Below are 14,404 nucleotides of genomic sequence, written 5' to 3' on the forward strand. Positions count from 1 at the left end.
TTCCCTTCCCTGAGCCTCAGGCTTCCCAACTGTGCAAGAACAGGGTTGGCTGAAGTGACCTTCAAGGGTCCCTGTTTGGTCCTAATAATGTAGAATATTAACTCACTCTTGAGTGGGGGTGGGATTGAAAATCAGGGTTTTAATCTCAGAGGTTACAGTACCTTCCCCCCTGCTCTAAGTATCCACCACTGGTGAATTCATCCTGACCCTGAAAGAGGAATGTTCAGATGATTTCCTTTATAGGACCAGAGATGTCAAGTAATTTTGTTGAGGTCACATTGCTGAAGTGCATTCTCCATTGAGGCAGACATTGATTCTGCCTCAGTTCTGCTGGTGGATGCTTGGTGAATGAATGAATGAATGAATGAATGAATGAATGAATAGAAGAGTAGGAACTTCAACCTGGATCTTCTGACTCTCAGAGCCTTAGAATTATGATTTAAGCCCTTTTCTCTGACAGTTTAAACACACTTCTCTTGTCTCCTCATCTCCCCTTCACTCATCTGGTCATCCAAAGGCAGATGGAGTTGTCTGAGTTAAGGTCCTTCCTCCCTGAGTTAAGGTCAACTCTGGGCTGGTTGTAAATAACCACAGAGAAGGGACTCACTGAGCGCACCTTTAGAGGCCTGCCTGGTGGGTAGGGTCTTGGCAATCAGCCCCAAATCCTTAAGAACTGGACCAAGTCAGCTGTCCATGGGCAGCTGGCCAAGATCTGAGGCCCGAGGGAAGACAGTCACTGCTGCCATTTGACTGAGTGGCCACTTGTTACAGCCCCACGAGCTGAGTACTGCAAAACGCCTTTACAGATGAGCACAGTGAGATGCTGAAAGATGGGGTGGTTTCCCTAAGGGCAGTCTTCCAGGCCACTGTCAGTCATAAAAACAGGCACCCAAAAGTGGTGGTGGTGGTGGTGACAACAGTGGTTGATAATAACGTTATTGGTGTTGATAACGATCAGCCTCTTTGGTTTTTTCTCCCTCTTTGAAATTGTTTCCCCACCTGAACCTCTTCTACTCCTTCCCCCACTCAAATATGGAGAGACTGAGGGCTGGACCAGTGAGGCAGGGGTGTCTGATTGTTGGTGGGTCCTAGCTGAGAGAAAGCTTGTCATTTTAAATCCTCCTCCCCCTGCCCACCCACCCCCAACCAGAGCATGTCTCCTGCCAGAGGAGCTGGGAGCAGTGTCAAAGTCTGTCAAAACACCCTTTCAAGCTGGGTTCCAAATGCAAAGCCCAGGGAAAATAAATAAAGAGGGCAGTGTCGGCCCGAAATAGAAACATGCACCAACTCACAAATATGCATGTTTTCTGAAAGTCGCATTTCACGGGCAGACAGTGCAGCTCACACTCCAGCTGCTCGACAAAGGCCAGAGGCATGGATGCTGCCAGGATAGCCCAGGGAAGGTGGCAGAGCTTCCCCCAGCGAGCCAGCTCCCTGCCTGTCCACTGGGAGACCAGACGGCCACTCCTGCTCCTCACCAGCTGGAAGGCACATGGGTGGGTGGACGGCAATTAGCGTGCGTCTGTGTGGTCATCAAAGCTCTTTGGAAATGGGCACCATTCAAGGCTGATGACCTCAGGTCCTCTGCCTTCCAATGGGAACAGCAGGCTGGTAATAACAATGCTGACCATGATGCTGCCATTTGTTAAGTACCTACCAAGTATTTACATATACTATTTCACTCAACCTTGTAACTACCTCATGGAGTAGGGGTCATTATTCCCATTTAATACGCAGGAAAACCAAGGTTTGGAGAAGTGAAGAGGCTTGCCCAAGGCAATACACCTAGAAGAGGCCAAACTAGGGACAGATTTTTATCCAATAAACCTTAAGTCCCTATTTTGCCCAGTACTCCGCATTGTTTCTGGTATTCATCCATCCGTTCATTCATTGAATGAACAGTTTTTGTCGAGAAACCATTTAACATGATGATTTTCAAAAGAATGTGAATTCCTCCACTGGCCCCACCAAGGGTGAAGGGTGAAGGGCAGTGCTGTGGCCTGAGTTTAGCTCTAGCCATCTCTCAGGGACCAGGGGTGGGTACCTGAGGTTTCTGGGGTAGGACTGGGACTGGGGGCTTTGCCTCAACGTCTTGGACTCTGTCCCCAGCCATGGGAGCCCAAACCTGTCTGCTTGTGGGTGGGCTCAGGTGGGAACCCCCTGTGAAGCTTGGACTAGGAAAAATGATTTAACTCCATGAGACGTCAGGGCTTTAAGAGGCCTCTGCAGATGGGAAAGTGACTTCCGAGAGGGCGAGCTGCCCAGCCTCACACAGCAGCACATTGATGGCAGACCCTGAATGCCAGGGAGCCAGGCTGGTGAGTGTATGGGAAGCAAGCATCCAAAGGACCCCAGTGAAGGCGCTGAACCGAGGCAGGCAGTAAACATAATACTTCCTTTCCAAGCGCAGGGGTGAAATGCAGCTGGCTTTCACTGCATTTCACACCAAGTCCTCTCCTCTGCACCCTGCACCCCTACCTCAAGTCTGACCCTGCTGACCTGCCCACGTCCCCACCTCTGCCATCATCATAAACAGCAACACTAGCAAATACAGAACATTTGTCGTGTGCCAGGCACTGTGCTAAATGCTTTACACACATTAATTGATGTAATCCCCACAACAACCCAGAGGTAGGTGTACTTACTGCACTTCACAGCTGAAGGGACAGAGGCTAAGAGAGGTTGACTAACCTGCCCAAGGTCACACAGCTAGCCAGGAGGTAGGTGGAACCCACTGAGCCCCCGTTAGCAGGTTTATTCTGGAGGTAAGGAAGGGGGAAAATCTGGAACCAAAGCCAAGGGGAAGGAGGAGCTGCTGGGCAGCAGCAGGCTATTTATATTATACCTCCAGGTCTTGTCACGCTTGCCAGCATTTGTGCCAGGAGGAGCTGTGTCTCTGCCAAAACCTGGAAAGAAGAAGCCTGGTTCAGGGTCCTGGGACCATCCCCTGGGGGACTTTACTGAAGCATTGGGTCTGGGTATGTTTCTCCCTGAACTCGGAGGAGAACCCACCGGGCAGGCGGAACCCCTGGAGCATGCGCTTGATTGTGGCATCCTGCTTCCTTCCTTTGTCGTCCTTCTGAGGGAACTAGACTGGGAACCTGGGAAATTCAGAAACAGCCATCACATGGCAGATCTAGGGTCTTGCTGTACGCAGTGAACCTGACCATTGGACATGAGAAGTTGGTGGGGTCAATGAGAAGGAGCAGCTTGGATTCAGATGCCAGTGGGTGCCATCTAGGTCTTTTATAGGGGATGCTTCTTGGAACCAGGGAATGATGTCCTGGGAGACAGTGTCCAGAGGCTTAAACCTTCTCTACCAGAAAAAGTCTTCTCCCTAATCCCCCGTCCCACACATGTCAACTCAGGCAGGCCCATTGTGTGCCAGGTACTGGGTGCAGAGATGGAAAAGCCTGTCTTTGTCCTTGTAGGGCTCACCAGAGTCTCCCATTCCTGCCTAGCATCTCCTGCCTGAAGCAGAGGCGATGACTGAAAGCGATGGCTTCTCTAGGTCCCCTACCAGAAGTAGAAGAGGGACCCCAGTGTCCCTCAGACCCCGGTGGCTCAGAGGACATGATCCAAGCAAGCAGTCATTCTAGGGTCAGGAGAAAACCTTCCCACGGGTGGTGCCTGCAGCACACTTGGGTGCTCTTCCCAGCTTGATGTCCTGGTGGGAGATGGGGTATTGTAGGGAAGGCTCATGCCCACCCAACCATCTGCCCGAAGCATCTGACATACATACTGGCACCTGGACAATGTGTCCTTTGCCAAACCTTAATAGAGGAGACATGACTGCCAGCTGGCAGCCACTCCTATCATGGAGGAGAATGTGGTGATCTTCTTGTCTCTGGGTAAGGCAGCTTAAATGGGGCTGAGTTGGGCAAAGGGTTTGGCAAACTGGTGTTCCTGGGATGTTTGGGGAGGAGTGTCCCTCTCCCCCATCCTGGCCTTTGCACTGTGCTGGAGGATTTCTCGTGTCCTTGGCTGGGAGAGCTCTGCGAGGTGACCACTCCGGTGATGATGATTCTAATAATAGCTCACATGTTTGGAATGTTTACTACTTGCCAGGGACTGGGCTTAGAGCTTTATTGGTATTACGACTTCATCTTCATACCTTCCCTGGGAGGGCATCACTATTATTATTCCATTTTAAGGATCAGCAATGTGAAATGCAGAGAGACGAAGCAGCTTGCTGGTGAGGAGTGGAACGTGGGCAGGCTGGCCTCAGGTGCTGTAAGCACAGCCACCATATGATGACTGAGGCTCTGCTCTGGCCTTGATATTAACTTGATTTGGGTCTCTAAAGATTGCAACCAAAGTACCTTTGGTTCCTTCAGTAATCTGAGCAATTTGTACGTATGGGGCTGTGTCCTGGTTGACAGGGCGACCTGGATAGACCATTTGCTTCTTGACTGCCAAGCAGCCAAACAGATCATGTTTCAGATGTCCAGATGTGCACAACATCTGGCAGACTGGCAGAACTTATCTGGCTTTCCTCCAGATGTTTCCCCTTTTCATTCCACGTAGACACAGCTGGGACTTGGATCCCTCTGGACACGACTGCATGTGTGAAATCCCTGGATGAAAAGTATTTGCTGGCTTTAAAGCATCATCTTATGACTTCCCATAGGCAGGATGTTGGTTTTTGTTCCTCTCTGCTATCCAAGCCTGAGACACATTAGGCTAAGCTAGAGAGAAATCAGGCTTTGGAAAAGTGTCAGCAGCCAGAGGAGAAGACCTTGCCTTCCCTTCTTCAAGCAGAGAAGCTGGAAAGAAGCTGACTGGTGAAGAGCATGGCAGGTAGTAGGTGTTGCATGTTCCTTGCAAGAGTTCCTGACTTTCTGACCCAGTCTTCCAGAGACTTTGAGCAGATGGTTCCAGAGTAACAGAGCCAGGAATTCGTGATGAACAGGGACGTGTCAGCCAAGAGGCACTCTTGGGCATGAATGAGCTTAAGAATAGATCTGGGGTGGGAAGTTTCGTAGAGCCTTCTGGGGAAAAGGAGTTCCAGATAAAGGCAATTTAACAGAAAGTGTTTATTTTATGTTGTGAGCACCAATGAGTGAAAGAAGGAAGATAATGAATGACTGAATCAGGGAGTGAGTGAATGAATGGCAAGTGGCCTTTGACAGTCAGGTCCTGGATTTGACCGAGCCTGATCCCAAGTACTGACAAAGGGAAGGGACCTGTTCTTGTCCCCTGAAACACCATTCAGCTCAGAATCAGCTGAGAGAGTCTGAGTCCTTGAAACTTGCCCTCTCACTGCACACCGTCCCCCCCCCCACCCATTCTGCTGGACCCTCTGGTCACAGGACCCCTCTGGCTCTGGCCATGGCAGGGATTAGAACCAGGGGGCTGCAAAGCTGATGGAGGTGGCAGCCCCAGCACCTTCACAAATCTGCAACGCTCTTCACCTTCCCAGCTGCTCCCCAAGCCCTAAGCTGCCCCATTTTCTCTCTTGTCACACTTCTGTGTCCTGGCCCTTTGAGGATTCCAGATGACAACTGGGTGGTGATCTGAAAGCTCATTGAGTCCAGCATTCCCATTTGACAAAGGGCAAACTGAAGACCCGGGAAGGAAGACTAGCCCGAGATCACAAGCAGATAGGAGACAGAGCCTCATTATTGTGGCAGGATTTGGGGAGAGTTGCCACTGACTTAGGATAACACTGCACCTTTGAACAGAGTGGGGAGGGGGGCAAAGAGGGACTGAGATTCTCGAGCCCAGGTAACTTTACTGGGGTCTCTCCTGGCCTCTGGGGCTGGGAGCAGCAGTTAGTTCCTGGGGCCCTGAATCTCCCAACCCTTTTATGGGAAAGGCAGCAGAGTTGAGGAGGGATGATACATGGAGATCTGCTCTTCATCCCAGGCCCTCTGCTCTGACTGCTCAGCTCCGACCCTCAATTCCTTCTTTGTAGGTAGCTGCACCTTCACGGAGTGTGGGCTGAGGCTAAGAGCCAGTGTCAGACTCCCCACTCTGTCAGGGGCCTCTGTGCTGGCCTCATGTGCGTGGGGGTACCGGGTACCCCTCCTAGACTGACCGCTCAACCCCCCACTATAGGCACCAGAGCTGTCCATCATCAGTGTAACCAGGAAGCCCTTCCCCGGGGCCACTGACCTGTGCGGGAGCTGTGAGTGCCTTTCCACTAGACACTCAAGTTGATGAACTTGCTTGTTAGTCCCTGATGCTTCTCTCCTCCCTTCCCTGGGGCCAGAGCTGTGCCTAGACTGTGGCCAGAAAACTCGGGACAGACACTGAGAGAGACAGGGAGAGAGCAAGAAGGAGCTCACATGTGTGCACACCAGTGGGGATCGGAAAGGCTGACTCCACATCTCAGAGAGTTTTCAAACCATGTAAGACTCAAATAAAATCAAATATAGTGAGAAGAGTATCAAAGCTTATCAGGAATCTGGTTCAAATAAATCCCTTTACTTCTTTTAGCCTCCGTTTTGTTGTTTGAAAATTAGAAATAATTCCTAAGACTTGGAAACCCATATGAAAATGATCTACAAGCTGTAAGTTGCTGCAGAGACGCAAGATCGTTCGGTCCTCCAGGATGGGAGGGGCAGGGAGAGCGGTGGCTCTGGCCTGGGAATACAAGGGCCTGGGGACACAAGGGCCCAAGCAGCCTCTGGCATCTCCTTGCTTCACTTCTTTCATCTGGCACTGACCTCCTTGGCTCTCCACAAGCCCCGGCAGCAGGGGCTGGGAGAGCCCTGAGGGTTCAGAGGGGACATTTACCCTGAGGTTTCTCCCCTTTTTTTTGGGCAATCAGGCTGAGGTCCAGCCTTCCTAGAGCTCCATCCCAAACCAGTCATGGTGGCCTCTCTGTGGGTTTGAGCACACATTATGTGCTTTGTATCTTTCAGCTTCCAGTTTACCCCCACGCTTGTCTTTTGTGGTGTGGGGCTGAGAAGGGTCTGGCAATGTCCCTAGACCCACAGATGTAGTCTGGGTGTGCTGGGGGGAGGGGAGGGATAGATTCTCCAAAGCTGCCCCCGGAGCTAAGAACTGACGGGCTGCCTGCTGTGTCCCAGCGAAGCTGATGGCACACAGCACACCCTGCTTAGCTCATGTCACAGCAGGACCCTCCCTGCATGGCCCTGGGCCCCCAGTTATACAATAGCTTCCCAATGGGATGAAAGGGAGCCCTCTCTCTGTCCTTTGTTTCCCTGTCTTGGGCAGATGCTGAGAATCCAAAGTGGGAGGGTTTGAGAGCATCTCTCCCCAGATGGGGGACCACCGTTCAGGGGTATTAAGCGATTTGCTCTGAGTCACACAGCAGGCCAGTGGCAGGGGGCGTCCCTACTCCCAGAGCCCGGGGCTGCTTTTACTGCCCCAGATGGGCATCCCCTGCTCCTTCCTTGTCCCTGAGCTTTGAGCTGCAGGGAGACCTGGCTGGAGCCAGAGATGGTAGGGGAATTGTTTTACATATTTGTTAATCAGATCTCAGAGAGAGAGAGAGAAATGGACCCCAAGTTCATCATCCACGAAGGAATCCAATTTGGCTTTTATGGCCATGGTTATTGGTCGTATTTTGTGGGGATCTTTTTATTTTTTTTATTAACCCAGCAGTCTGGGGGCTGGGGAGCTGACTGGCTACCGAGCCCAGGTGGTCCTCCGGGCTCACACTGAAGTCCAGACAGCGGCCAGGACTTGGGACTGGGGGTGGGGAAGAGATGGTGGGAGGGAGACGGGTTGGCCAAGGCATGTAGTCAGGGTTTTCAGGAACCTTCTGACCCTTCACGCAAGGGGCGCCTGGGGACTGGCTGTATTTTATGGGCTCTGTAAGTGTTACTGGTTTTACTAAGCTTTCATTGCCTTTTCTTCAGAGATGCCGAGGCTGCTTGGAGGCTGCAGGAGCCAGGACTGATGGTTCTGGGCTGTGAGGCCTGAGTTCCTAGGTGGCAAGAGGTGGGGGTGGGGGGTGGGGGGCAAGAGTGAGTCAGTCTGGGTGGAATTCCTCCTGTCAGTAGAGCACAGAGGCTAAATTGATAGGCTCTGACATTGGCCTGCAGAGGCCCGGACCCCAGGCCCCCACCCCTGCACACTGCCTCATAGAGCTGAGACTGGATCAGAGATGGCATAAATAAGTGAAGTGGCCAGCACTGGGCACGTGGCAGTGCTTGGTAGATGCAAAGCTCCCTGCCTGAGCCCTTCGTACAGCTTCTGCCAGACAGTAAGCCCTTGGCCTTCTGTTTTCTTTCACTGCTCGTTGAAGAGCTGGTTGGCAGATCTGGGCAGCCTGTTTGTGTCCCTCTCTCTGAACATAAAGTCCTGGCCCAGATGCCATCATTTCTTCCCTCCCCACGGCTGGAGGAAGAGGCGCTTGGAGGAGTGAGCCCTGGCCGGAGATCCAGGAGCCTGAGTCTATCCTCTGGACCAGGGGTGTGGTGAGCCTGCAGAGAGGCAAGTGTGAGCCCCAGGGTGGGGAAACACCAACGGCTAGGCCACCTGCTGGAAAAAGTCCCTGGGGACTGGGGAGGGTGACCAGGGCAGCAGGGTCTTTCAAAGAAAGCCAGGGTTCAAACCCAGGTTTATCCGACTGCAAAATCCATGCTTAGTTAGCTCCCCACTGCCACCCCCCAAAATCAGGCCCTGGTGCTCTCAGTACCCCACATCCTTCTTAATGTTGGGGGGATGAATTCTGTCCCCCTGAGCCCACTAGAAAGAACACAGAACGGGAGAGGGTGGCCGTGCTCTTGTGACCATTAATACTGGATTCCTCTGGTGCTGGCTGGGACGTTTCCCCGGGTGATATATTGACCAGAGCAAAGCTTGTTTGCCGGATATATATTGAGCTGTTGGGCTTATGAGTCAGTGCCCAGTTTCCTCACCAGCTGTCAACCCAGGGAGGCCAGCTGTCCTTCACAAGCTCCATCTCCGCAGTCTACCCTGCTCTGGGAAATGACGGGCTAGACAGCCTCACCGCAGAGCCCCTGCCGACTCTCTCTCCCACCCTCCCGGTTCCCGATAGATAGGTGCAGCTTTTCTTTGTGGGAAGTGGTCCTGTGCGTCCCTCTGAACTTCCTGCCCTCTGCTGGCACATCTAGCTAATGAGGCTGGTGTTCATTGGGGGGCAGGAGGTCTGAAGGGGCATAGGTGCAGGTGCTTGCTTCTGCAACAGTTGCAAAGACAGGTTTCCCCGGGGCTGGGGCTGGGGCAGGGAGGATGGGGCTGAGAGATTTAAGGACGTCTTGCTGAGGGAAGGGCTCAGATAGCCTTAAACACGTCCCTCCCTCTACAGATTTGGAGGGCATTCCCTGGCTCTTTAGCCATTTTCATTTGAGATGCTCGGTAAGCCTTGGGGCTTTTTGAGAGAAGACTCTAGGAGACACCCAAGATTTAGCTGCTAGGATGGGGCTCCCTGCCTCACCCCCACTTTTGCTCTGGGGAAATTGTATTAGAAAGAAAGAGAACCAATAGGATATAGATAGCTAGGTGGTTGGATGGATAGATAGATAGATAGATAGATAGATAGATAGATAGATAGATAGATTAAGATAGATAAAGATAGATAAGATGATAGATAGATAGATAGATAGATAGATAGATAGATAGATAGATAAAATAATTGGCTCACATAAGTATGGAGACTAAGAGGTCCCACGGTCTGCAGTTAGCAAGCTGGAGACCCAGGAGAGACGATGGTATAAATTGCTGCCCAAAATCCAGCAGGCTTGAGACCCAGGAAGAGCTGATGTTTTAGGCCGAGTCTGAGGGCTGGAGAAGACCAATGCTCCAGCTCCAGCAGCCTTCAGAAGTTCCCTCTTACTCAGCCTTTTTAGTCTCTTCAGATCTTCAACTGATTGGATGAGGCCCACATTAGGGAGGGCCTTCTGCTTTACTCAGTCTCCACACCCACACATTGGTCCAATGTCTGGGCACCGCATGGCCCGGCCACATAAAGTTAACCATCAACCCATGTTCCCATCAAAGGGAAGACCAGGCTTCTGAGATTGGTGAGGACATCCTTTAAGTCATGCCTTGAGCTGTCATGTACCAGAAGCAGAATTGACGACCCCTGAGTGATTTTGGGTCTTGTGGGGCTGGTGTAGGCTTGCTAAAGAGCCGTAGGTTTCCTCTATGGGTATTGACATCTCAGCTCTCAAGGAACTTAAGGGCTACCTGGAATGGAGAAAACATCGTGGACTTCAGAATCCGAAGACCTGAGGTTCAAACTCTAGTTTCAACCATTACTAGCTGTGTGACCACAGGGGAGTCACTTAACCTCTCTGTTTCTCATGCTGTCAAATGGGGATGCTTGTAATACCTCCCTTGCAGGGCTGATGCGAGTATGAGAGAGGGTGGATAGAGCTCCTGCACATGGTAGTCACGCAGCTGATTGTTAGGCTATGATTATCTTGATGGGTGCCAGTTTCTGCATTGAGCCGGTTGGGCTCTCGGTTTCACCCCATCTGTGTGATTCGGCCTCAGTTTCACCACCATGTCTCTAATACTTCTGCAGCCTCCTGGCCCGAGATGGAGTGCCCTGGTGTCGGAGAAGGGCTTGGGATTCAGGATGGCAGGCACACAGCAGGGGCGTCGGGAGGATGACAGGCTCTCAGAAGATGGGGCATTAAGACTTAGGACATCACTGCCCAGGAGGGACCTGCTGTCCTCCCTTCTCTGCCTCAGATGAGCTGAATTCACCAAAGAACCAGACCCAGAATCAGGAAGCAGAAAAAGACATAATGTCCCCAATCTAGCGTCAGGTGAAAATGGGACTGTTCAGCTCAAACTATCTCATTTTGAACTTGCGCCCAAATCTCTCAGCCGAAGGGTAGGAGAATCAAAGACCCCGAGATGTTTCCAAGGACCAGCGCTGCACCAGGGAGGCAAAACACCCCGAGACAGGAAGAAAAAGCTGATTAGCTCCTAATTGCCGTTAAATTATATATACATATACGTATTTTAAGTTGAATCTGCATGTCTAATGTGATCTTTTTTATTACATTTTAATAGTCTGGCTGGGATAAGGGAATGAAGAAGGAAGGTTTCTGTCACCCGTCGCGGGGAGGAGGGAAGTTGTAACCAGGGCTGCAGGCAGCCTCTGGCGTGGAGCCACATCCCTGGGAGCCACTCTGCAGGAGAGCAAGGAGGGGGCTGGGGATGTCTTTGAGGCAACATCGCCTCCCCCCAAAGTCCCATTCTGTCCAGGTGGGGCAGTCCATCTGGCCTGGGACTTGAAGAATGTTTCTTTCCCTAGACCTTAAAAATAGCTTCCCCATTTGGCTCTTTGGGTGCACATGCCTGGTCGTTCCCCAGGACTGCCGACCCCCCCCCCACCAGCCACCCAGAATCCGGTGATGGAGCAGACTGAACACTCCAAGCCGAGAGTCCTGGCTCTGCCACTGAAATAAGACCTCGGGTAAGTCCCTTCTTTTCTGTGGGTCTCAGTTTCCCTAGCTGGAGGATGAAGGAGTTGGACTGGCTGTGCTCTGTTGTCCCTTCTGGGCTCGGTGAGCCATGATCTATTCCCTGTTCATTTTAAAGGCCCCTCTGTTCATCTCAGGGGAGCAGGAGATTTCCATACTCGCTCACTCATCGGGCATTTGCCAGGTCCTTCTGCTGTCTAACCAGGGTCTCTCCTGCTGCAACTCGGTCACCCCTCCTCATTTTCTCTCCTTGGCGGACAGAACCCTCCTCCCAGGCCGATTATAGTAACTCCTCAAAGAGTTGAAGGCTGTTAGCAAAATCCCTTCCACACACATACACACACGTTCTATTTTTAAATAACAGTTATTTCTCACTCTAAAAGTAAGGCTGCACCTGATCACTGCAGAAAAATTGGAAATAGACAAGAATAAAAGAGAAAATAAAAATCACCCATAATCCTCCCAGACTGAGATAACCACTGTAAATGAGTTTGTTTGTTTTTTTTAATGCATATACACGTGGAATTTTTTTTCTGTTATAACATTGAGATTATGTTTCAAATGTGGCTTGGGTTGCCCCATGCCTGGCCCTTACAACTGGGCCAGGTTCTTCCTTCCCAGGCCCTGAGGGTCTACCATTCCCTTGCAGGCAGCTGCCCCACTCACTTCTCCCAAGAGAAGGGAAGAGAGCTTGTTTTGTGGATGTATGTCCACTTTGGTTCATGGGCTCCTGGGAGGCCCGGAGTTTAATTCTGGCCACCTCTGAGTGTGTGTGTGTGTGTGTGTGTGTGTGTGTGTGTGTGTCTGTGTGTGTGACAGAGACAGAGCGGGCAAGAGAGAGGATGTTAGTTACTGAGCAGAAGCACCCCCGAGGGCCCACCCTGATGGGAGACCATAAAGGCACGATGGAAGTCGGCTCATGACGGGCACTGTGGGGCTGTCCTTAGCTCCTTTCCACGGAGCAGCTGGAGCTCCTTGCGAAGCTAATCAATTCCCATCATTTGAGAAAGGAAAATAAATGTGCAGTTTGCTGCCGGCCCTGTGGAAGGGCCTGAGGAGGTGGTTACCCACTGAGGCGTTGCTGTCAGCCCCCAACTGCCAGCTGGGCCTCCCTGGGTTTGGGGACGGTCTCTCAGATCTCACCCACCCTTTTTGGCCTGCAGACTAGGGCTCCTCTGCAATTTGCAGAGATGTCACCACTGGAAGGATCTGGGTCTTCACCATCCCCATGCCAGATGGGTGAGACAGGGCCCCACGAAGGGAGGGACATGCCCAGGGCCACACAGAAAGTTGGTGGCTGAGCCAGACGTGCAGCCAACACCAATCTGGTGTCATTGCCCACATGGCAGCTTTTCTTTTCAGGGGTGGACTGAGAAGGTGGGCACCTGTGGGAGGGGGCACGATAGACAACTCATCGAGTCCACTTCTAGCTGGTCTGTTTCATCCTCTTCAAGATCCTTCCCCACTCCCTCCCCAGGCAGCAGTAACCACACTCTTGGCCATATGTTTGTACTGTTTGGTGACTATCCTCTGTCCAAGGGGATGTTCTACCTAACACCTAACTCAGATTCTACAGAGATTTCTTTGCCTTCCTTCATTCAACAATATCTGCTAAGCACTGATCACCACCCCACACCCCCCACCGAGTACTTTAGGCCACATGGAACCCAGCAGGGAACGTAACAGCAAAGTCGCTGCTCTCTTGGAGTTCATGTCCACCCAGCTGTGGGGCTCTCACCGGGAGGCAGAAAGGCTGTGCCCAATTTTCTGGTCACTTAAATCCAGCAAATGTTGTCTGCAGGGCATGGAGTCACACATAGGGGACAGGGCTCCACTGCAATTGTCCCAGTTACTGTTACTATGTCAGCAATCATCCCCAAGCTTGGTGATGTATGACAATCAATGCATTATGCTCATGGACTCTGCGGGTCAGGACAGGGTACGAGAGAGGGTGGCTTAGCTCTCCTCCACGGTACCTGGGTCTCAGCTGGGAAGACTTGAAGGCTTGGGTTACTCCTTGACCAGAGCTGTCTTTACCCATGTATCTGGTGGTTGATGCTGTCAGCAGGAGCTCCTACGTGTGGTCTCTCTGCCTGGGCTCGTCTGGGCTTCCTCCCAGCATGGCAGCTGGGTTCCAAGGACAAAGTGTCCCAAGAGAGCCCGGGGGGAAGCTGCCTCTCCCTTTGCCTCAGAAGTCTCAGAGCATCACCTCTGCTGTGGTCTCAACACCACCACAAGGGGAAGGAATGCAGACATTACTTCTGGATGGGAGAAGTCTCAGTCATATCATGAGAAAAGCGCTTGAAATGAGAGAGATGGCTGTGATCATCTGTGGCAGATGCAATGGGCCACGTGGGTCTTGCAGGAGTTCAGAGCCTTTGGGGAGAAGGAGAGTATAACAGAACATTAGCAGTCATTTCCCAGGCACTGTGGTCAGCCTGCTGTGTACGTCATCCAGCCATCTCTGTGAGGAGTACTGTTAGCCCCATTTTGCAGATGGGAATACTGAGGCTCAGGAAGGCTACCCTGCTTGCCCTAAGTCATACAGCTGAGATCGGTACCCAGGTCTGTCTGCTTCCAAAGCCATAGTTTTTAACATTCTGCCTCTCCCTCCTTCTCCCTAAGTAATTTTTACCCCCAAAGGGTTGTGAGAAGCTTACACAGGCAGCTGAGGGCTTCAAATCTGGGAAGGCTTCTTGTCAGAGGTGACACTTGAGCAAGACCTTGAAAGATGCCTTAGACTTGGACACCTGGGGAAGGGAGTGGCATTCCTGGTGAAATAGCAGTGGGTTACAGGATCCCCCAAATCACTCAGGGAGTGTGGCTGTGACGCAGAATCCTGGCCTTGGACCCCCAACACACACACACACATCAACATATTGTAAACTGTATACCCCAAAAGGCTGAGGACAGGGTGGATGGACCCCAGAAAAGAAGCAAAAGTGGCCCCAGTCCCTCCATCATACGCCATCAGCATCCTCCTTCCAAGGGTGGGAGTGGGGTCGAGCTCCCACCTGCCCCTCCTC

This window comes from Ursus maritimus, unplaced genomic scaffold, assembly GCF_017311325.1.
Source record: "Ursus maritimus isolate PB19 unplaced genomic scaffold, ASM1731132v1 scaffold_32, whole genome shotgun sequence".
Lineage (NCBI taxonomy): Eukaryota > Metazoa > Chordata > Mammalia > Carnivora > Ursidae > Ursus > Ursus maritimus.